Source organism: Cebidichthys violaceus, unplaced genomic scaffold, assembly GCF_023349555.1.
Source record: "Cebidichthys violaceus isolate CVI_PGR_0920_01 unplaced genomic scaffold, fCebVio1.0.p SCAF_32, whole genome shotgun sequence".
NCBI classification, from domain to species: domain Eukaryota; kingdom Metazoa; phylum Chordata; class Actinopteri; order Perciformes; family Stichaeidae; genus Cebidichthys; species Cebidichthys violaceus.
Genome location: NW_027176506.1, coordinates 1,366,768 through 1,386,873, shown reverse-complemented (window position 1 = coordinate 1,386,873; position 20,106 = coordinate 1,366,768). Strand labels below are relative to the sequence as shown.

Sequence of the window (20,106 nt, the reverse complement as noted above, 5' to 3'; positions counted from 1 at the left end):
AGTCATTTTCAGCAGTTTCTGTAGTGTAGTGGTTATCACGTTTGCCTAACACGCAAAAGGTCCCCTGTTCAAAACAGGGAGGAAACACTCTTCTTATTCCTGCTTACTCCACACAATAAAACTCTACTTAGAGGAATTGTCAGTAAATTGGATAATAAGTACAACTCCCCCAGTGTTAGCTCTTCCTCCACACAATCAAAATCTTTTGAGTTGTGTTCCCAGCAAACTGGATGAGAAGAAGCACGATGTGAATAATGTTTTCTCTCAGAGATACTTGAACTCAGTCATTTTGGGCAGTCACTCACTCCCATCTAGGGGTGAGCAATCCTCCACTCTCTGGTTGTGAACCACGGCTTCGTACTTGTAGGTGCTATCTGTAATAGTGATTGCTTCACACTCGACTGCAAACTGCCCCAGTGTGTGCTGAAGGTCACGGCCTGATGAAGCCAACAGATCAACATCATCTGCAAAGAGCAGAGAAGCAATTCTGAGGTCCCTCAGCTGCACCTCGAGTTGAGTTGGTCGGGATCCGGAGTTCCTCACAGGGCTCGTTCCACCATCTGACAATACCCCGAGTCAGGGACAGCAGTTCTCCTCCCTTGTAGGTGCCGACTCTCATTCCAACCGCTTCACACTTGACTGAAAACTGGACCTTGTGTGCTGCTCCTGAGTAGTCTCATTGTTGGCCAGAACTTCCTTGAGACCAACCAGAAGTCCTTCTCCATGGCTTCCCCCCTAAACCAATGTGTGGTAAGAATATCACATTTCATGGACAAATGATTTGAGATATCAGCATGTTGGTAGTGATGAATTTTCCATTCTGATGAGCAGTGAAAAACTTTCATGCATGCTGTGGTTGTTGATCATATCGTCAATGTGAAGTGGTCTCTGACAGGAGGAACACGCTTGATATGTCACCACAATCTGTGTTAAATGGCTGTTGTCTTACTTGCAGCTGGTAGAAAACTCCCCGTCAGGGAATCGAACCCTGGTCTTCCGCATGACAAGCGGAGATACTGTCCACTATACTAACGAGGACTGCTCCAGTACCACTTTTGGCTAGGAAAAAAAAACAGGTGGCGCTGTTCCGGCCTTTAAAGGGAATTCTTAGACCTATACAAGGGAGGCTTTGAGTTTAGTCGACAACAACTGTCACTCAATGGCACAGCAGCTGTGACTGAATCCATTCAGAAATCATGTTGTCTGGCATCTGAAATGTTTGCAATCAAGTGTGAATGTAGCATGATCTTGGGCACATGCGTAAAAGTCATTTTCAGCAGTTTCCGTAGTGTAGTGGTTATCACATTTGCCTCACATGCAAAAGGTCCCCTGTTCGAAACTGGGCGGAAACACTCTTCTTTATTCCTGCTTACTCCACACAATAAAACTCTCCTTAGAAGAATTGTCAGTAAATTGGATAATAAGTACAACTCCCCCAGTGTTAGCTCTTCTTCCACACAATCAAAGTCTTTTGAGTTGTGTTCCCAGCAAACTGGATGAAAAGAAGCACTATGTGAATAATGTTTTCTCTCAGAGATACTTGAACTCGGTCATTTTGGGCAGTCACTCTCTCCCATCTAGGGGTGAGCAATCCTCCACTCTCTGGTTGTGAACCACGGCTTCGTACTTGTAGGTGCTATCTGTAATAGTGATTGCTTCACACTCGACTGCAAACTGCCCCAGTGTGTGCTGAAGGTCACGGCCTGATGAAGCCAACAGATCAACATCATCTGCAAAGAGCAGAGAAGCAATTCTGAGGTCCCTCAGCTGCACCTCGAGTTGAGTTAGTCGGGATCCGGAGTTCCTCACAGGGCTCGTTCCACCATCTGACAATACCCCGAGTCAGGGACAGCAGTTCTCCTCCCTTGTAGGTGCCGACTCTCATTCCAACCGCTTCACACTTGACTGAAAACTGGACCTTGTGTGCTGCTCCTGAGTAGTCTTATTGTTTGCCAGAACTTCCTTGAGACCAACCAGAAGTCCTTCTCCATGGCTTCCCCCCTAAACCAATGTGTGGTAAGAATATCACATTTCATGGACAAATGATTTGAGATATCAGCATGTTGGTAGTGATGAATTTTCCATTCTGATGAGCAGTGAAAAACTTTCATGCATGCTGTGGTTGTTGATCATATCGTCAATGTGAAGCGGTCTCTGACAGGAGGAACACGCTTGATATGTCACCACAATCTGTGTTAAATGGCTGTTGTCTTACTTGCAGCTGGTAGAAAACTCCCCGTCAGGGAATCGAACCCTGGTCTTCCGCATGACAAGCGGAGATACTGTCCACTATACTAACGAGGACTGCTCCAGTACCACTTTTGGCTAGGAAAAAAAAACAGGTGGCGCTGTTCCGGCCTTTAAAGGGAATTCTTAGACCTATACAAGGGAGGCTTTGAGTTTAGTCGACAACAACTGTCACTCAATGGCACAGCAGCTGTGACTGAATCCATTCAGAAATCATGTTGTCTGGCATCTGAAATGTTTGCAATCAAGTGTGAATGTAGCATGATCTTGGGCACATGCGTAAAAGTCATTTTCAGCAGTTTCCGTAGTGTAGTGGTTATCACATTTGCCTCACATGCAAAAGGTCCCCTGTTCGAAACTGGGCGGAAACACTCTTCTTTATTCCTGCTTACTCCACACAATAAAACTCTCCTTAGAAGAATTGTCAGTAAATTGGATAATAAGTACAACTCCCCCAGTGTTAGCTCTTCTTCCACACAATCAAAGTCTTTTGAGTTGTGTTCCCAGCAAACTGGATGAAAAGAAGCACTATGTGAATAATGTTTTCTCTCAGAGATACTTGAACTCGGTCATTTTGGGCAGTCACTCTCTCCCATCTAGGGGTGAGCAATCCTCCACTCTCTGGTTGTGAACCACGGCTTCGTACTTGTAGGTGCTATCTGTAATAGTGATTGCTTCACACTCGACTGCAAACTGCCCCAGTGTGTGCTGAAGGTCACGGCCTGATGAAGCCAACAGATCAACATCATCTGCAAAGAGCAGAGAAGCAATTCTGAGGTCCCTCAGCTGCACCTCGAGTTGAGTTAGTCGGGATCCGGAGTTCCTCACAGGGCTCGTTCCACCATCTGACAATACCCCGAGTCAGGGACAGCAGTTCTCCTCCCTTGTAGGTGCCGACTCTCATTCCAACCGCTTCACACTTGACTGAAAACTGGACCTTGTGTGCTGCTCCTGAGTAGTCTTATTGTTTGCCAGAACTTCCTTGAGACCAACCAGAAGTCCTTCTCCATGGCTTCCCCCCTAAACCAATGTGTGGTAAGAATATCACATTTCATGGACAAATGATTTGAGATATCAGCATGTTGGTAGTGATGAATTTTCCATTCTGATGAGCAGTGAAAAACTTTCATGCATGCTGTGGTTGTTGATCATATCGTCAACGTGAAGCGGTCTCTGACAGGAGGAACACGCTTGATATGTCACCACAATCTGTGTTAAATGGCTGTTGTCTTACTTGCAGCTGGTAGAAAACTCCCCGTCAGGGAATCGAACCCTGGTCTTCCGCGTGACAAGCGGAGATACTGTCCACTATACTAACGAGGACTGCTCCAGTACCACTTTTGGCTAGGAAAAAAAAACAGGTGGCGCTGTTCGGCCTTTAAAGGGAATTCTTAGAGCTATACAAGGGAAGCTTTGAGTTTAGTCGACAACAACTGTCACTCAATGGCACAGCAGCTGTGACTGAATCCATTCAGAAATCATGTTGTCTGGCATCTGAAATGTTTGCAATCAAGTGTGAATGTAGCATGATCTTGGGCACATGCGTAAAAGTCATTTTCAGCAGTTTCCGTAGTGTAGTGGTTATCACGTTTGCCTCACATGCAAAAGGTCCCCCGTTCGAAACTGGGTGGAAACACGCTTCTTATTCCTGCTTACTCCACACAATAAAACTCTCCTGAGAGGAATTGTCAGTAAATTGGATAATAAGTACAACTCCCCCAGTGTTAGCTCGTCCTCCACACAATCAAAGTCTTTTGAGTTGTGTTCCCAGCAAACTGGATGAAAAGAAGCACTATGTGAATAATGTTTTCTCTCAGAGATACTTGAACTCGGTCATTTTGGGCAGTCACTCACTCCCATCTAGGGGTGAGCAATCCTCCACTCTCTGGTTGTGAACCACGGCTTCGTACTTGTAGGTGCTATCTGTAATAGTGATTGCTTCACACTCGACTGCAAACTGCCCCAGTGTGTGCTGAAGGTCACGGCCTGATGAAGCCAACAGATCAACATCATCTGCAAAGAGCAGAGAAGCAATTCTGAGGTCCCTCAGCTGCACCTCGAGTTGAGTTAGTCGGGATCCGGAGTTCCTCACAGGGCTCGTTCCACCATCTGACAATACCCCGAGTCAGGGACAGCAGTTCTCCTCCCTTGTAGGTGCCGACTCTCATTCCAACCGCTTCACACTTGACTGAAAACTGGACCTTGTGTGCTGCTCCTGAGTAGTCTTATTGTTTGCCAGAACTTCCTTGAGACCAACCAGAAGTCCTTCTCCATGGCTTCCCCCCTAAACCAATGTGTGGTAAGAATATCACATTTCATGGACAAATGATTTGAGATATCAGCATGTTGGTAGTGATGAATTTTCCATTCTGATGAGCAGTGAAAAACTTTCATGCATGCTGTGGTTGTTGATCATATCGTCAACGTGAAGCGGTCTCTGACAGGAGGAACACGCTTGATATGTCACCACAATCTGTGTTAAATGGCTGTTGTCTTACTTGCAGCTGGTAGAAAACTCCCCGTCAGGGAATCGAACCCTGGTCTTCCCCGTGACAAGCGGAGATACTGTCCACTATACTAACGAGGACTGCTCCAGTACCACTTTTGGCTAGGAAAAAAAAACAGGTGGCGCTGTTCCGGCCTTTAAAGGGAATTCTTAGAGCTATACAAGGGAGGCTTTGAGTTTAGTCGACAACAACTGTCACTCAATGGCACAGCAGCTGTGACTGAATCCATTCAGAAATCATGTTGTCTGGCATCTGAAATGTTTGCAATCAAGTGTGAATGTAGCATGATCTTGGGCACATGCGTAAAAGTCATTTTCAGCAGTTTCCGTAGTGTAGTGGTTATCACGTTTGCCTAACACGCAAAAGGTCCCCTGTTCAAAACAGGGAGGAAACACTCTTCTTATTCCTGCTTACTCCACACAATAAAACTCTACTTAGAGGAATTGTCAGTAAATTGGATAATAAGTACAACTCCCCCAGTGTTAGCTCTTCCTCCACACAATCAAAATCTTTTGAGTTGTGTTCCCAGCAAACTGGATGAGAAGAAGCACGATGTGAATAATGTTTTCTCTCAGAGATACTTGAACTCAGTCATTTTGGGCAGTCACTCTCTCCCATCTAGGGGTGAGCAATCCTCCACTCTCTGGTTGTGAACCACGGCTTCGTACTTGTAGGTGCTATCTGTAATAGTGATTGCTTCACACTCGACTGCAAACTGCCCCAGTGTGTGCTGAAGGTCACGGCCTGATGAAGCCAACAGATCAACATCATCTGCAAAGAGCAGAGAAGCAATTCTGAGGTCCCTCAGCTGCACCTCGAGTTGAGTTGGTCGGGATCCGGAGTTCCTCACAGGGCTCGTTCCACCATCTGACAATACCCCGAGTCAGGGACAGCAGTTCTCCTCCCTTGTAGGTGCCGACTCTCATTCCAACCGCTTCACACTTGACTGAAAACTGGACCTTGTGTGCTGCTCCTGAGTAGTCTCATTGTTGGCCAGAACTTCCTTGAGACCAACCAGAAGTCCTTCTCCATGGCTTCCCCCCTAAACCAATGTGTGGTAAGAATATCACATTTCATGGACAAATGATTTGAGATATCAGCATGTTGGTAGTGATGAATTTTCCATTCTGATGAGCAGTGAAAAACTTTCATGCATGCTGTGGTTGTTGATCATATCGTCAATGTGAAGTGGTCTCTGACAGGAGGAACACGCTTGATATGTCACCACAATCTGTGTTAAATGGCTGTTGTCTTACTTGCAGCTGGTAGAAAACTCCCCGTCAGGGAATCGAACCCTGGTCTTCCCCGTGACAAGCTGAGATACTGTCCACTATACTAACGAGGACTGCTCCAGTACCACTTTTGGCTAGGAAAAAAAAACAGGTGGCGCTGTTCCGGCCTTTAAAGGGAATTCTTAGAGCTATACAAGGGAGGCTTTGAGTTTAGTCGACAACAACTGTCACTCAATGGCACAGCAGCTGTGACTGAATCCATTCAGAAATCATGTTGTCTGGCATCTGAAATGTTTGCAATCAAGTGTGAATGTAGCATGATCTTGGGCACATGCGTAAAAGTCATTTTCAGCAGTTTCCGTAGTGTAGTGGTTATCACGTTTGCCTAACACGCAAAAGGTCCCCTGTTCAAAACAGGGAGGAAACACTCTTCTTATTCCTGCTTACTCCACACAATAAAACTCTACTTAGAGGAATTGTCAGTAAATTGGATAATAAGTACAACTCCCCCAGTGTTAGCTCTTCCTCCACACAATCAAAATCTTTTGAGTTGTGTTCCCAGCAAACTGGATGAGAAGAAGCACGATGTGAATAATGTTTTCTCTCAGAGATACTTGAACTCAGTCATTTTGGGCAGTCACTCACTCCCATCTAGGGGTGAGCAATCCTCCACTCTCTGGTTGTGAACCACGGCTTCGTACTTGTAGGTGCTATCTGTAATAGTGATTGCTTCACACTCGACTGCAAACTGCCCCAGTGTGTGCTGAAGGTCACGGCCTGATGAAGCCAACAGATCAACATCATCTGCAAAGAGCAGAGAAGCAATTCTGAGGTCCCTCAGCTGCACCTCGAGTTGAGTTGGTCGGGATCCGGAGTTCCTCACAGGGCTCGTTCCACCATCTGACAATACCCCGAGTCAGGGACAGCAGTTCTCCTCCCTTGTAGGTGCCAACTCTCATTCCAACCGCTTCACACTTGACTGAAAACTGGACCTTGTGTGCTGCTCCTGAGTAGTCTCATTGTTGGCCAGAACTTCCTTGAGACCAACCAGAAGTCCTTCTCCATGGCTTCCCCCCTAAACCAATGTGTGGTAAGAATATCACATTTCATGGACAAATGATTTGAGATATCAGCATGTTGGTAGTGATGAATTTTCCATTCTGATGAGCAGTGAAAAACTTTCATGCATGCTGTGGTTGTTGATCATATCGTCAATGTGAAGTGGTCTCTGACAGGAGGAACACGCTTGATATGTCACCACAATCTGTGTTAAATGGCTGTTGTCTTACTTGCAGCTGGTAGAAAACTCCCCGTCAGGGAATCGAACCCTGGTCTTCCGCATGACAAGCGGAGATACTGTCCACTATACTAACGAGGACTGCTCCAGTACCACTTTTGGCTAGGAAAAAAAAACAGGTGGCGCTGTTCCGGCCTTTAAAGGGAATTCTTAGAGCTATACAAGGGAGGCTTTGAGTTTAGTCGACAACAACTGTCACTCAATGGCACAGCAGCTGTGACTGAATCCATTCAGAAATCATGTTGTCTGGCATCTGAAATGTTTGCAATCAAGTGTGAATGTAGCATGATCTTGGGCACATGCGTAAAAGTCATTTTCAGCAGTTTCCGTAGTGTAGTGGTTATCACGTTTGCCTAACACGCAAAAGGTCCCCTGTTCAAAACAGGGAGGAAACACTCTTCTTATTCCTGCTTACTCCACACAATAAAACTCTACTTAGAGGAATTGTCAGTAAATTGGATAATAAGTACAACTCCCCCAGTGTTAGCTCTTCCTCCACACAATCAAAATCTTTTGAGTTGTGTTCCCAGCAAACTGGATGAGAAGAAGCACGATGTGAATAATGTTTTCTCTCAGAGATACTTGAACTCAGTCATTTTGGGCAGTCACTCACTCCCATCTAGGGGTGAGCAATCCTCCACTCTCTGGTTGTGAACCACGGCTTCGTACTTGTAGGTGCTATCTGTAATAGTGATTGCTTCACACTCGACTGCAAACTGCCCCAGTGTGTGCTGAAGGTCACGGCCTGATGAAGCCAACAGATCAACATCATCTGCAAAGAGCAGAGAAGCAATTCTGAGGTCCCTCAGCTGCACCTCGAGTTGAGTTGGTCGGGATCCGGAGTTCCTCACAGGGCTCGTTCCACCATCTGACAATACCCCGAGTCAGGGACAGCAGTTCTCCTCCCTTGTAGGTGCCGACTCTCATTCCAACCGCTTCACACTTGACTGAAAACTGGACCTTGTGTGCTGCTCCTGAGTAGTCTCATTGTTGGCCAGAACTTCCTTGAGACCAACCAGAAGTCCTTCTCCATGGCTTCCCCCCTAAACCAATGTGTGGTAAGAATATCACATTTCATGGACAAATGATTTGAGATATCAGCATGTTGGTAGTGATGAATTTTCCATTCTGATGAGCAGTGAAAAACTTTCATGCATGCTGTGGTTGTTGATCATATCGTCAATGTGAAGTGGTCTCTGACAGGAGGAACACGCTTGATATGTCACCACAATCTGTGTTAAATGGCTGTTGTCTTACTTGCAGCTGGTAGAAAACTCCCCGTCAGGGAATCGAACCCTGGTCTTCCGCATGACAAGCAGAGATACTGTCCACTATACTAACGAGGACTGCTCCAGTACCACTTTTGGCTAGGAAAAAAAAACAGGTGGCGCTGTTCCGGCCTTTAAAGGGAATTCTTAGAGCTATACAAGGGAGGCTTTGAGTTTAGTCGACAACAACTGTCACTCAATGGCACAGCAGCTGTGACTGAATCCATTCAGAAATCATGTTGTCTGGCATCTGAAATGTTTGCAATCAAGTGTGAATGTAGCATGATCTTGGGCACATGCGTAAAAGTCATTTTCATCAGTTTCCGTAGTGTAGTGGTTATCACGTTTGCCTCACATGCAAAAGGTCCCCTGTTCGAAACTGGGTGGAAACACTCTTCTTATTCCTGCTTACTCCACACAATAAAACTCTACTTAGAGGAATTGTCAGTAAATTGGATAATAAGTACAACTCCCCCAGTGTTAGCTCTTCCTCCACACAATCAAAGTCTTTTGAGTTGTGTTCCCAGCAAACTGGATGAAAAGAAGCACTATGTGAATAATGTTTTCTCTCAGAGATACTTGAACTCGGTCATTTTGGGCAGTCACTCACTCCCATCTAGGGGTGAGCAATCCTCCACTCTCTGGTTGTGAACCACGGCTTCGTACTTGTAGGTGCTATCTGTAATAATGATTGCTTCACACTCGACTGCAAACTGCCCCAGTGTGTGCTGAAGGTCACGGCCTGATGAAGCCAACAGATCAACATCATCTGCAAAGAGCAGAGAAGCAATTCTGAGGTCCCTCAGCTGCACCTCGAGTTGAGTTGGTCGGGATCCAGAGTTCCTCACAGGGCTCGTTCCACCATCTGACAATACCCCGAGTCAGGGACAGCAGTTCTCCTCCCTTGTAGGTGCCGACTCTCATTCCAACCGCTTCACACTTGACTGAAAACTGGACCTTGTGTGCTGCTCCTGAGTAGTCTTATTGTTTGCCAGAACTTCCTTGAGACCAACCAGAAGTCCTTCTCCATGGCTTCCCCCTAAACCAATGTGTGGTAAGAATATCACATTTCATGGACAAATGATTTGAGATATCAGCATGTTGGTAGTGATGAATTTTCCATTCTGATGAGCAGTGAAAAACTTTCATGCATGCTGTGGTTGTTGATCATATCGTCAACGTGAAGCGGTCTCTGACAGGAGGAACACGCTTGATATGTCACCACAATCTGTGTTAAATGGCTGTTGTCTTACTTGCAGCTGGTAGAAAACTCCCCGTCAGGGAATCGAACCCTGGTCTTCCCCGTGACAAGCGGAGATACTGTCCACTATACTAACGAGGACTGCTCCAGTACCACTTTTGGCTAGGAAAAAAAAACAGGTGGCGCTGTTCCGGCCTTTAAAGGGAATTCTTAGAGCTATACAAGGGAGGCTTTGAGTTTAGTCCACAACAACTGTCACTCAATGGCACAGCAGCTGTGACTGAATCCATTCAGAAATCATGTTGTCTGGCATCTGAAATGTTTGCAATCAAGTGTGAATGTAGCATGATCTTGGGCACATGCGTAAAAGTCATTTTCAGCATTTTCCGTAGTGTAGTGGTTATCACGTTTGCCTAACATGCAAAAGGTCCCCTGTTCAAAACAGGGAGGAAACACTCTTCTTATTCCTGCTTACTCCACACAATAAAACTCTACTTAGAGGAATTGTCAGTAAATTGGATAATAAGTACAACTCCCCCAGTGTTAGCTCTTCCTCCACACAATCAAAATCTTTTGAGTTGTGTTCCCAGCAAACTGGATGAGAAGAAGCACGATGTGAATAATGTTTTCTCTCAGAGATACTTGAACTCAGTCATTTTGGGCAGTCACTCTCTCCCATCTAGGGGTGAGCAATCCTCCACTCTCTGGTTGTGAACCACGGCTTCGTACTTGTAGGTGCTATCTGTAATAGTGATTGCTTCACACTCGACTGCAAACTGCCCCAGTGTGTGCTGAAGGTCACGGCCTGATGAAGCCAACAGATCAACATCATCTGCAAAGAGCAGAGAAGCAATTCTGAGGTCCCTCAGCTGCACCTCGAGTTGAGTTGGTCGGGATCCGGAGTTCCTCACAGGGCTCGTTCCACCATCTGACAATACCCCGAGTCAGGGACAGCAGTTCTCCTCCCTTGTAGGTGCCGACTCTCATTCCAACCGCTTCACACTTGACTGAAAACTGGACCTTGTGTGCTGCTCCTGAGTAGTCTCATTGTTGGCCAGAACTTCCTTGAGACCAACCAGAAGTCCTTCTCCATGGCTTCCCCCCTAAACCAATGTGTGGTAAGAATATCACATTTCATGGACAAATGATTTGAGATATCAGCATGTTGGTAGTGATGAATTTTCCATTCTGATGAGCAGTGAAAAACTTTCATGCATGCTGTGGTTGTTGATCATATCGTCAATGTGAAGTGGTCTCTGACAGGAGGAACACGCTTGATATGTCACCACAATCTGTGTTAAATGGCTGTTGTCTTACTTGCAGCTGGTAGAAAACTCCGCGTCAGGGAATCGAACCCTGGTCTTCCGCATGACAAGCAGAGATACTGTCCACTATACTAACGAGGACTGCTCCAGTACCACTTTTGGCTAGGAAAAAAAAACAGGTGGCGCTGTTCCGGCCTTTAAAGGGAATTCTTAGACCTATACAAGGGAGGCTTTGAGTTTAGTCGACAACAACTGTCACTCAATGGCACAGCAGCTGTGACTGAATCCATTCAGAAATCATGTTGTCTGGCATCTGAAATGTTTGCAATCAAGTGTGAATGTAGCATGATCTTGGGCACATGCGTAAAAGTCATTTTCAGCAGTTTCAGTAGTGTAGTGGTTATCACATTTGCCTCACATGCAAAAGGTCCCCTGTTCGAAACTGGGTGGAAACACTCTTCTTTATTCCTGCTTACTCCACACAATAAAACTCTCCTTAGAAGAATTGTCAGTAAATTGGATAATAAGTACAACTCCCCCAGTGTTAGCTCTTCTTCCACACAATCAAAGTCTTTTGAGTTGTGTTCCCAGCAAACTGGATGAAAAGAAGCACTATGTGAATAATGTTTTCTCTCAGAGATACTTGAACTCGGTCATTTTGGGCAGTCACTCTCTCCCATCTAGGGGTGAGCAATCCTCCACTCTCTGGTTGTGAACCACGGCTTCGTACTTGTAGGTGCTATCTGTAATAGTGATTGCTTCACACTCGACTGCAAACTGCCCCAGTGTGTGCTGAAGGTCACGGCCTGATGAAGCCAACAGATCAACATCATCTGCAAAGAGCAGAGAAGCAATTCTGAGGTCCCTCAGCTGCACCTCGAGTTGAGTTAGTCGGGATCCGGAGTTCCTCACAGGGCTCGTTCCACCATCTGACAATACCCCGAGTCAGGGACAGCAGTTCTCCTCCCTTGTAGGTGCCGACTCTCATTCCAACCGCTTCACACTTGACTGAAAACTGGACCTTGTGTGCTGCTCCTGAGTAGTCTTATTGTTTGCCAGAACTTCCTTGAGACCAACCAGAAGTCCTTCTCCATGGCTTCCCCCCTAAACCAATGTGTGGTAAGAATATCACATTTCATGGACAAATGATTTGAGATATCAGCATGTTGGTAGTGATGAATTTTCCATTCTGATGAGCAGTGAAAAACTTTCATGCATGCTGTGGTTGTTGATCATATCGTCAACGTGAAGCGGTCTCTGACAGGAGGAACACGCTTGATATGTCACCACAATCTGTGTTAAATGGCTGTTGTCTTACTTGCAGCTGGTAGAAAACTCCCCGTCAGGGAATCGAACCCTGGTCTTCCCCGTGACAAGCGGAGATACTGTCCACTATACTAACGAGGACTGCTCCAGTACCACTTTTGGCTAGGAAAAAAAAACAGGTGGCGCTGTTCCGGCCTTTAAAGGGAATTCTTAGAGCTATACAAGGGAGGCTTTGAGTTTAGTCGACAACAACTGTCACTTAATGGCACAGCAGCTGTGACTGAATCCATTCAGAAATCATGTTGTCTGGCATCTGAAATGTTTGCAATCAAGTGTGAATGTAGCATGATCTTGGGCACATGCGTAAAAGTCATTTTCATCAGTTTCCGTAGTGTAGTGGTTATCACGTTTGCCTCACATGCAAAAGGTCCCCTGTTCGAAACTGGGTGGAAACACTCTTCTTATTCCTGCTTACTCCACACAATAAAACTCTACTTAGAGGAATTGTCAGTAAATTGGATAATAAGTACAACTCCCCCAGTGTTAGCTCTTCCTCCACACAATCAAAGTCTTTTGAGTTGTGTTCCCAGCAAACTGGATGAAAAGAAGCACTATGTGAATAATGTTTTCTCTCAGAGATACTTGAACTCGGTCATTTTGGGCAGTCACTCACTCCCATCTAGGGGTGAGCAATCCTCCACTCTCTGGTTGTGAACCACGGCTTCGTACTTGTAGGTGCTATCTGTAATAATGATTGCTTCACACTCGACTGCAAACTGCCCCAGTGTGTGCTGAAGGTCACGGCCTGATGAAGCCAACAGATCAACATCATCTGCAAAGAGCAGAGAAGCAATTCTGAGGTCCCTCAGCTGCACCTCGAGTTGAGTTGGTCGGGATCCAGAGTTCCTCACAGGGCTCGTTCCACCATCTGACAATACCCCGAGTCAGGGACAGCAGTTCTCCTCCCTTGTAGGTGCCGACTCTCATTCCAACCGCTTCACACTTGACTGAAAACTGGACCTTGTGTGCTGCTCCTGAGTAGTCTTATTGTTTGCCAGAACTTCCTTGAGACCAACCAGAAGTCCTTCTCCATGGCTTCCCCCTAAACCAATGTGTGGTAAGAATATCACATTTCATGGACAAATGATTTGAGATATCAGCATGTTGGTAGTGATGAATTTTCCATTCTGATGAGCAGTGAAAAACTTTCATGCATGCTGTGGTTGTTGATCATATCGTCAACGTGAAGCGGTCTCTGACAGGAGGAACACGCTTGATATGTCACCACAATCTGTGTTAAATGGCTGTTGTCTTACTTGCAGCTGGTAGAAAACTCCCCGTCAGGGAATCGAACCCTGGTCTTCCCCGTGACAAGCGGAGATACTGTCCACTATACTAACGAGGACTGCTCCAGTACCACTTTTGGCTAGGAAAAAAAAACAGGTGGCGCTGTTCCGGCCTTTAAAGGGAATTCTTAGAGCTATACAAGGGAGGCTTTGAGTTTAGTCCACAACAACTGTCACTCAATGGCACAGCAGCTGTGACTGAATCCATTCAGAAATCATGTTGTCTGGCATCTGAAATGTTTGCAATCAAGTGTGAATGTAGCATGATCTTGGGCACATGCGTAAAAGTCATTTTCAGCATTTTCCGTAGTGTAGTGGTTATCACGTTTGCCTAACACGCAAAAGGTCCCCCGTTCGAAACTGGGTGGAAACACGCTTCTTATTCCTGCTTACTCCACACAATAAAACTCTCCTGAGAGGAATTGTCAGTAAATTGGATAATAAGTACAACTCCCCCAGTGTTAGCTCGTCCACCACACAATCAAAGTCTTTTGAGTTGTGTTCCCAGCAAACTGGATGAAAAGAAGCACTATGTGAATAATGTTTTCTCTCAGAGATACTTGAACTCGGTCATTTTGGGCAGTCACTCACTCCCATCTAGGGGTGAGCAATCCTCCACTCTCTGGTTGTGAACCACGGCTTCGTACTTGTAGGTGCTATCTGTAATAGTGATTGCTTCACACTCGACTGCAAACTGCCCCAGTGTGTGCTGAAGGTCACGGCCTGATGAAGCCAACAGATCAACATCATCTGCAAAGAGCAGAGAAGCAATTCTGAGGTCCCTCAGCTGCACCTCGAGTTGAGTTAGTCGGGATCCGGAGTTCCTCACAGGGCTCGTTCCACCATCTGACAATACCCCGAGTCAGGGACAGCAGTTCTCCTCCCTTGTAGGTGCCGACTCTCATTCCAACCGCTTCACACTTGACTGAAAACTGGACCTTGTGTGCTGCTCCTGAGTAGTCTTATTGTTTGCCAGAACTTCCTTGAGACCAACCAGAAGTCCTTCTCCATGGCTTCCCCCCTAAACCAATGTGTGGTAAGAATATCACATTTCATGGACAAATGATTTGAGATATCAGCATGTTGGTAGTGATGAATTTTCCATTCTGATGAGCAGTGAAAAACTTTCATGCATGCTGTGGTTGTTGATCATATCGTCAACGTGAAGCGGTCTCTGACAGGAGGAACACGCTTGATATGTCACCACAATCTGTGTTAAATGGCTGTTGTCTTACTTGCAGCTGGTAGAAAACTCCCCGTCAGGGAATCGAACCCTGGTCTTCCCCGTGACAAGCGGAGATACTGTCCACTATACTAACGAGGACTGCTCCAGTACCACTTTTGGCTAGGAAAAAAAAACAGGTGGCGCTGTTCCGGCCTTTAAAGGGAATTCTTAGAGCTATACAAGGGAGGCTTTGAGTTTAGTCGACAACAACTGTCACTCAATGGCACAGCAGCTGTGACTGAATCCATTCAGAAATCATGTTGTCTGGCATCTGAAATGTTTGCAATCAAGTGTGAATGTAGCATGATCTTGGGCACATGCGTAAAAGTCATTTTCAGCATTTTCCGTAGTGTAGTGGTTATCACGTTTGCCTAACATGCAAAAGGTCCCCTGTTCAAAACAGGGAGGAAACACTCTTCTTATTCCTGCTTACTCCACACAATAAAACTCTACTTAGAGGAATTGTCAGTAAATTGGATAATAAGTACAACTCCCCCAGTGTTAGCTCTTCCTCCACACAATCAAAATCTTTTGAGTTGTGTTCCCAGCAAACTGGATGAGAAGAAGCACGATGTGAATAATGTTTTCTCTCAGAGATACTTGAACTCAGTCATTTTGGGCAGTCACTCTCTCCCATCTAGGGGTGAGCAATCCTCCACTCTCTGGTTGTGAACCACGGCTTCGTACTTGTAGGTGCTATCTGTAATAGTGATTGCTTCACACTCGACTGCAAACTGCCCCAGTGTGTGCTGAAGGTCACGGCCTGATGAAGCCAACAGATCAACATCATCTGCAAAGAGCAGAGAAGCAATTCTGAGGTCCCTCAGCTGCACCTCGAGTTGAGTTGGTCGGGATCCGGAGTTCCTCACAGGGCTCGTTCCACCATCTGACAATACCCCGAGTCAGGGACAGCAGTTCTCCTCCCTTGTAGGTGCCGACTCTCATTCCAACCGCTTCACACTTGACTGAAAACTGGACCTTGTGTGCTGCTCCTGAGTAGTCTCATTGTTGGCCAGAACTTCCTTGAGACCAACCAGAAGTCCTTCTCCATGGCTTCCCCCCTAAACCAATGTGTGGTAAGAATATCACATTTCATGGACAAATGATTTGAGATATCAGCATGTTGGTAGTGATGAATTTTCCATTCTGATGAGCAGTGAAAAACTTTCATGCATGCTGTGGTTGTTGATCATATCGTCAATGTGAAGTGGTCTCTGACAGGAGGAACACGCTTGATATGTCACCACAATCTGTGTTAAATGGCTGTTGTCTTACTTGCAGCTGGTAGAAAACTCCCCGTCAGGGAATCGAACCCTGGTCTTCCGCATGACAAGCGGAGATACTGTCCACTATACTAACGAGGACTGCTCCAGTACCACTTTTGGCTAGGAAAAAAAAACAGGTGGCGCTGTTCCGGCCTTTAAAGGGAATTCTTAGACCTATACAAGGGAGGCTTTGAGTTTAGTCGACAACAACTGTCACTCAATGGCACAGCAGCTGTGACTGAATCCATTCAGAAATCATGTTGTCTGGCATCTGAAATGTTTGCAATCAAGTGTGAATGTAGCATGATCTTGGGCACATGCGTAAAAGTCATTTTCAGCAGTTTCCGTAGTGTAGTGGTTATCACGTTTGCCTCACATGCAAAAGGTCCCCCGTTCGAAACTGGGTGGAAACACGCTTCTTATTCCTGCTTACTCCACACAATAAAACTCTCCTGAGAGGAATTGTCAGTAAATTGGATAATAAGTACAACTCCCCCAGTGTTAGCTCGTCCACCACACAATCAAAGTCTTTTGAGTTGTGTTCCCAGCAAACTGGATGAAAAGAAGCACTATGTGAATAATGTTTTCTCTCAGAGATACTTGAACTCGGTCATTTTGGGCAGTCACTCACTCCCATCTAGGGGTGAGCAATCCTCCACTCTCTGGTTGTGAACCACGGCTTCGTACTTGTAGGTGCTATCTGTAATAGTGATTGCTTCACACTCGACTGCAAACTGCCCCAGTGTGTGCTGAAGGTCACGGCCTGATGAAGCCAACAGATCAACATCATCTGCAAAGAGCAGAGAAGCAATTCTGAGGTCCCTCAGCTGCACCTCGAGTTGAGTTAGTCGGGATCCGGAGTTCCTCACAGGGCTCGTTCCACCATCTGACAATACCCCGAGTCAGGGACAGCAGTTCTCCTCCCTTGTAGGTGCCGACTCTCATTCCAACCGCTTCACACTTGACTGAAAACTGGACCTTGTGTGCTGCTCCTGAGTAGTCTTATTGTTTGCCAGAACTTCCTTGAGACCAACCAGAAGTCCTTCTCCATGGCTTCCCCCCTAAACCAATGTGTGGTAAGAATATCACATTTCATGGACAAATGATTTGAGATATCAGCATGTTGGTAGTGATGAATTTTCCATTCTGATGAGCAGTGAAAAACTTTCATGCATGCTGTGGTTGTTGATCATATCGTCAACGTGAAGCGGTCTCTGACAGGAGGAACACGCTTGATATGTCACCACAATCTGTGTTAAATGGCTGTTGTCTTACTTGCAGCTGGTAGAAAACTCCCCGTCAGGGAATCGAACCCTGGTCTTCCCCGTGACAAGCGGAGATACTGTCCACTATACTAACGAGGACTGCTCCAGTACCACTTTTGGCTAGGAAAAAAAAACAGGTGGCGCTGTTCCGGCCTTTAAAGGGAATTCTTAGAGCTATACAAGGGAGGCTTTGAGTTTAGTCGACAACAACTGTCACTCAATGGCACAGCAGCTGTGACTGAATCCATTCAGAAATCATGTTGTCTGGCATCTGAAATGTTTGCAATCAAGTGTGAATGTAGCATGATCTTGGGCACATGCGTAAAAGTCATTTTCAGCAGTTTCCGTAGTGTAGTGGTTATCACGTTTGCCTAACACGCAAAAGGTCCCCTGTTCAAAACAGGGAGGAAACACTCTTCTTATTCCTGCTTACTCCACACAATAAAACTCTCCTGAGAGGAATTGTCAGTAAATTGGATAATAAGTACAACTCCCCCAGTGTTAGCTCGTCCTCCACACAATCAAAGTCTTTTGAGTTGTGTTCCCAGCAAACTGGATGAAAAGAAGCACTATGTGAATAATGTTTTCTCTCAGAGATACTTGAACTCGGTCACTTTGGGCAGTCACTCACTCCCATCTAGGGGTGAGCAATCCTCCACTCTCTGGTTGTGAACCACGGCTTCGTACTTGTAGGTGCTATCTGTAATAGTGATTGCTTCACACTCGACTGCAAACTGCCCCAGTGTGTGCTGAAGGTCACGGCCTGATGAAGCCAACAGATCAACATCATCTGCAAAGAGCAGAGAAGCAATTCTGAGGTCCCTCAGCTGCACCTCGAGTTGAGTTAGTCGGGATCCGGAGTTCCTCACAGGGCTCGTTCCACCATCTGACAATACCCCGAGTCAGGGACAGCAGTTCTCCTCCCTTGTAGGTGCCGACTCTCATTCCAACCGCTTCACACTTGACTGAAAACTGGACCTTGTGTGCTGCTCCTGAGTAGTCTTATTGTTTGCCAGAACTTCCTTGAGACCAACCAGAAGTCCTTCTCCATGGCTTCCCCCCTAAACCAATGTGTGGTAAGAATATCACATTTCATGGACAAATGATTTGAGATATCAGCATGTTGGTAGTGATGAATTTTCCATTCTGATGAGCAGTGAAAAACTTTCATGCATGCTGTGGTTGTTGATCATATCGTCAACGTGAAGCGGTCTCTGACAGGAGGAACACGCTTGATATGTCACCACAATCTGTGTTAAATGGCTGTTGTCTTACTTGCAGCTGGTAGAAAACTCCCCGTCAGGGAATCGAACCCTGGTCTTCCCCGTGACAAGCGGAGATACTGTCCACTATACTAACGAGGACTGCTCCAGTACCACTTTTGGCTAGGAAAAAAAAACAGGTGGCGCTGTTCCGGCCTTTAAAGGGAATTCTTAGAGCTATACAAGGGAGGCTTTGAGTTTAGTCGACAACAACTGTCACTCAATGGCACAGCAGCTGTGACTGAATCCATTCAGAAATCATGTTGTCTGGCATCTGAAATGTTTGCAATCAAGTGTGAATGTAGCATGATCTTGGGCACATGCGTAAAAGTCATTTTCAGCAGTTTCCGTAGTGTAGTGGTTATCACGTTTGCCTAACACGCAAAAGGTCCCCTGTTCAAAACAGGGAGGAAACACTCTTCTTATTCCTGCTTACTCCACACAATAAAACTCTACTTAGAGGAATTGTCAGTAAATTGGATAATAAGTACAACTCCCCCAGTGTTAGCTCTTCCTCCACACAATCAAAATCTTTTGAGTTGTGTTCCCAGCAAACTGGATGAGAAGAAGCACGATGTGAATAATGTTTTCTCTCAGAGATACTTGAACTCAGTCATTTTGGGCAGTCACTCTCTCCCATCTAGGGGTGAGCAATCCTCCACTCTCTGGTTGTGAACCACGGCTTCGTACTTGTAGGTGCTATCTGTAATAGTGATTGCTTCACACTCGACTGCAAACTGCCCCAGTGTGTGCTGAAGGTCACGGCCTGATGAAGCCAACAGATCAACATCATCTGCAAAGAGCAGAGAAGCAATTCTGAGGTCCCTCAGCTGCACCTCGAGTTGAGTTGGTCGGGATCCGGAGTTCCTCACAGGGCTCGTTCCACCATCTGACAATACCCCGAGTCAGGGACAGCAGTTCTCCTCCCTTGTAGGTGCCGACTCTCATTCCAACCGCTTCACACTTGACTGAAAACTGGACCTTGTGTGCTGCTCCTGAGTAGTCTCATTGTTGGCCAGAACTTCCTTGAGACCAACCAGAAGTCCTTCTCCATGGCTTCCCCCCTAAACCAATGTGTGGTAAGAATATCACATTTCATGGACAAATGATTTGAGATATCAGCATGTTGGTAGTGATGAATTTTCCATTCTGATGAGCAGTGAAAAACTTTCATGCATGCTGTGGTTGTTGATCATATCGTCAATGTGAAGTGGTCTCTGACAGGAGGAACACGCTTGATATGTCACCACAATCTGTGTTAAATGGCTGTTGTCTTACTTGCAGCTGGTAGAAAACTCCCCGTCAGGGAATCGAACCCTGGTCTTCCCCGTGACAAGCGGAGATACTGTCCACTATACTAACGAGGACTGCTCCAGTACCACTTTTGGCTAGGAAAAAAAAACAGGTGGCGCTGTTCCGGCCTTTAAAGGGAATTCTTAGAGCTATACAAGGGAGGCTTT

The 20,106-nt window shown here is 46.0% G+C and overlaps 21 non-coding genes across 21 annotated transcripts; 15 read left to right on the top strand and 6 right to left on the bottom strand.

Moving 5' to 3' along the window:
* The first annotated feature begins 14 nt into the window (after positions 1-14).
* On the top strand, positions 15-87 carry trnav-aac (transfer RNA valine (anticodon AAC)). Its single transcript has one exon. It is a non-coding gene; the product is annotated as a tRNA-Val (tRNA).
* An 879-nt stretch (positions 88-966) lies between these two features.
* Positions 967-1,038, bottom strand: trnad-guc (transfer RNA aspartic acid (anticodon GUC)). Its single transcript has one exon. It is a non-coding gene; the product is annotated as a tRNA-Asp (tRNA).
* Positions 1,039-1,279: 241 nt separating this feature from the next.
* trnav-cac (transfer RNA valine (anticodon CAC)) lies at positions 1,280-1,352 on the top strand. Its single transcript has one exon. It is a non-coding gene; the product is annotated as a tRNA-Val (tRNA).
* Positions 1,353-2,232: 880 nt separating this feature from the next.
* On the bottom strand, positions 2,233-2,304 carry trnad-guc (transfer RNA aspartic acid (anticodon GUC)). The gene has a single exon. It is a non-coding gene; the product is annotated as a tRNA-Asp (tRNA).
* Positions 2,305-2,545: 241 nt separating this feature from the next.
* trnav-cac (transfer RNA valine (anticodon CAC)) lies at positions 2,546-2,618 on the top strand. Its single transcript has one exon. It is a non-coding gene; the product is annotated as a tRNA-Val (tRNA).
* Positions 2,619-3,498: 880 nt separating this feature from the next.
* Positions 3,499-3,570, bottom strand: trnad-guc (transfer RNA aspartic acid (anticodon GUC)). Its single transcript has one exon. It is a non-coding gene; the product is annotated as a tRNA-Asp (tRNA).
* Positions 3,571-3,810: 240 nt separating this feature from the next.
* On the top strand, positions 3,811-3,883 carry trnav-cac (transfer RNA valine (anticodon CAC)). Its single transcript has one exon. It is a non-coding gene; the product is annotated as a tRNA-Val (tRNA).
* Positions 3,884-5,075: 1,192 nt separating this feature from the next.
* Positions 5,076-5,148, top strand: trnav-aac (transfer RNA valine (anticodon AAC)). The gene has a single exon. It is a non-coding gene; the product is annotated as a tRNA-Val (tRNA).
* Positions 5,149-6,340: 1,192 nt separating this feature from the next.
* On the top strand, positions 6,341-6,413 carry trnav-aac (transfer RNA valine (anticodon AAC)). Its single transcript has one exon. It is a non-coding gene; the product is annotated as a tRNA-Val (tRNA).
* Positions 6,414-7,292: 879 nt separating this feature from the next.
* Positions 7,293-7,364, bottom strand: trnad-guc (transfer RNA aspartic acid (anticodon GUC)). Its single transcript has one exon. It is a non-coding gene; the product is annotated as a tRNA-Asp (tRNA).
* Positions 7,365-7,605: 241 nt separating this feature from the next.
* On the top strand, positions 7,606-7,678 carry trnav-aac (transfer RNA valine (anticodon AAC)). The gene has a single exon. It is a non-coding gene; the product is annotated as a tRNA-Val (tRNA).
* An 879-nt stretch (positions 7,679-8,557) lies between these two features.
* Positions 8,558-8,629, bottom strand: trnad-guc (transfer RNA aspartic acid (anticodon GUC)). Its single transcript has one exon. It is a non-coding gene; the product is annotated as a tRNA-Asp (tRNA).
* A 241-nt stretch (positions 8,630-8,870) lies between these two features.
* Positions 8,871-8,943, top strand: trnav-cac (transfer RNA valine (anticodon CAC)). The gene has a single exon. It is a non-coding gene; the product is annotated as a tRNA-Val (tRNA).
* A 1,191-nt stretch (positions 8,944-10,134) lies between these two features.
* On the top strand, positions 10,135-10,207 carry trnav-aac (transfer RNA valine (anticodon AAC)). Its single transcript has one exon. It is a non-coding gene; the product is annotated as a tRNA-Val (tRNA).
* Positions 10,208-12,665: 2,458 nt separating this feature from the next.
* trnav-cac (transfer RNA valine (anticodon CAC)) lies at positions 12,666-12,738 on the top strand. The gene has a single exon. It is a non-coding gene; the product is annotated as a tRNA-Val (tRNA).
* Positions 12,739-13,929: 1,191 nt separating this feature from the next.
* On the top strand, positions 13,930-14,002 carry trnav-aac (transfer RNA valine (anticodon AAC)). The gene has a single exon. It is a non-coding gene; the product is annotated as a tRNA-Val (tRNA).
* A 1,192-nt stretch (positions 14,003-15,194) lies between these two features.
* On the top strand, positions 15,195-15,267 carry trnav-aac (transfer RNA valine (anticodon AAC)). Its single transcript has one exon. It is a non-coding gene; the product is annotated as a tRNA-Val (tRNA).
* An 879-nt stretch (positions 15,268-16,146) lies between these two features.
* On the bottom strand, positions 16,147-16,218 carry trnad-guc (transfer RNA aspartic acid (anticodon GUC)). Its single transcript has one exon. It is a non-coding gene; the product is annotated as a tRNA-Asp (tRNA).
* A 241-nt stretch (positions 16,219-16,459) lies between these two features.
* trnav-cac (transfer RNA valine (anticodon CAC)) lies at positions 16,460-16,532 on the top strand. Its single transcript has one exon. It is a non-coding gene; the product is annotated as a tRNA-Val (tRNA).
* A 1,192-nt stretch (positions 16,533-17,724) lies between these two features.
* Positions 17,725-17,797, top strand: trnav-aac (transfer RNA valine (anticodon AAC)). The gene has a single exon. It is a non-coding gene; the product is annotated as a tRNA-Val (tRNA).
* A 1,192-nt stretch (positions 17,798-18,989) lies between these two features.
* On the top strand, positions 18,990-19,062 carry trnav-aac (transfer RNA valine (anticodon AAC)). Its single transcript has one exon. It is a non-coding gene; the product is annotated as a tRNA-Val (tRNA).
* Positions 19,063-20,106: the final 1,044 nt, after the last annotated feature.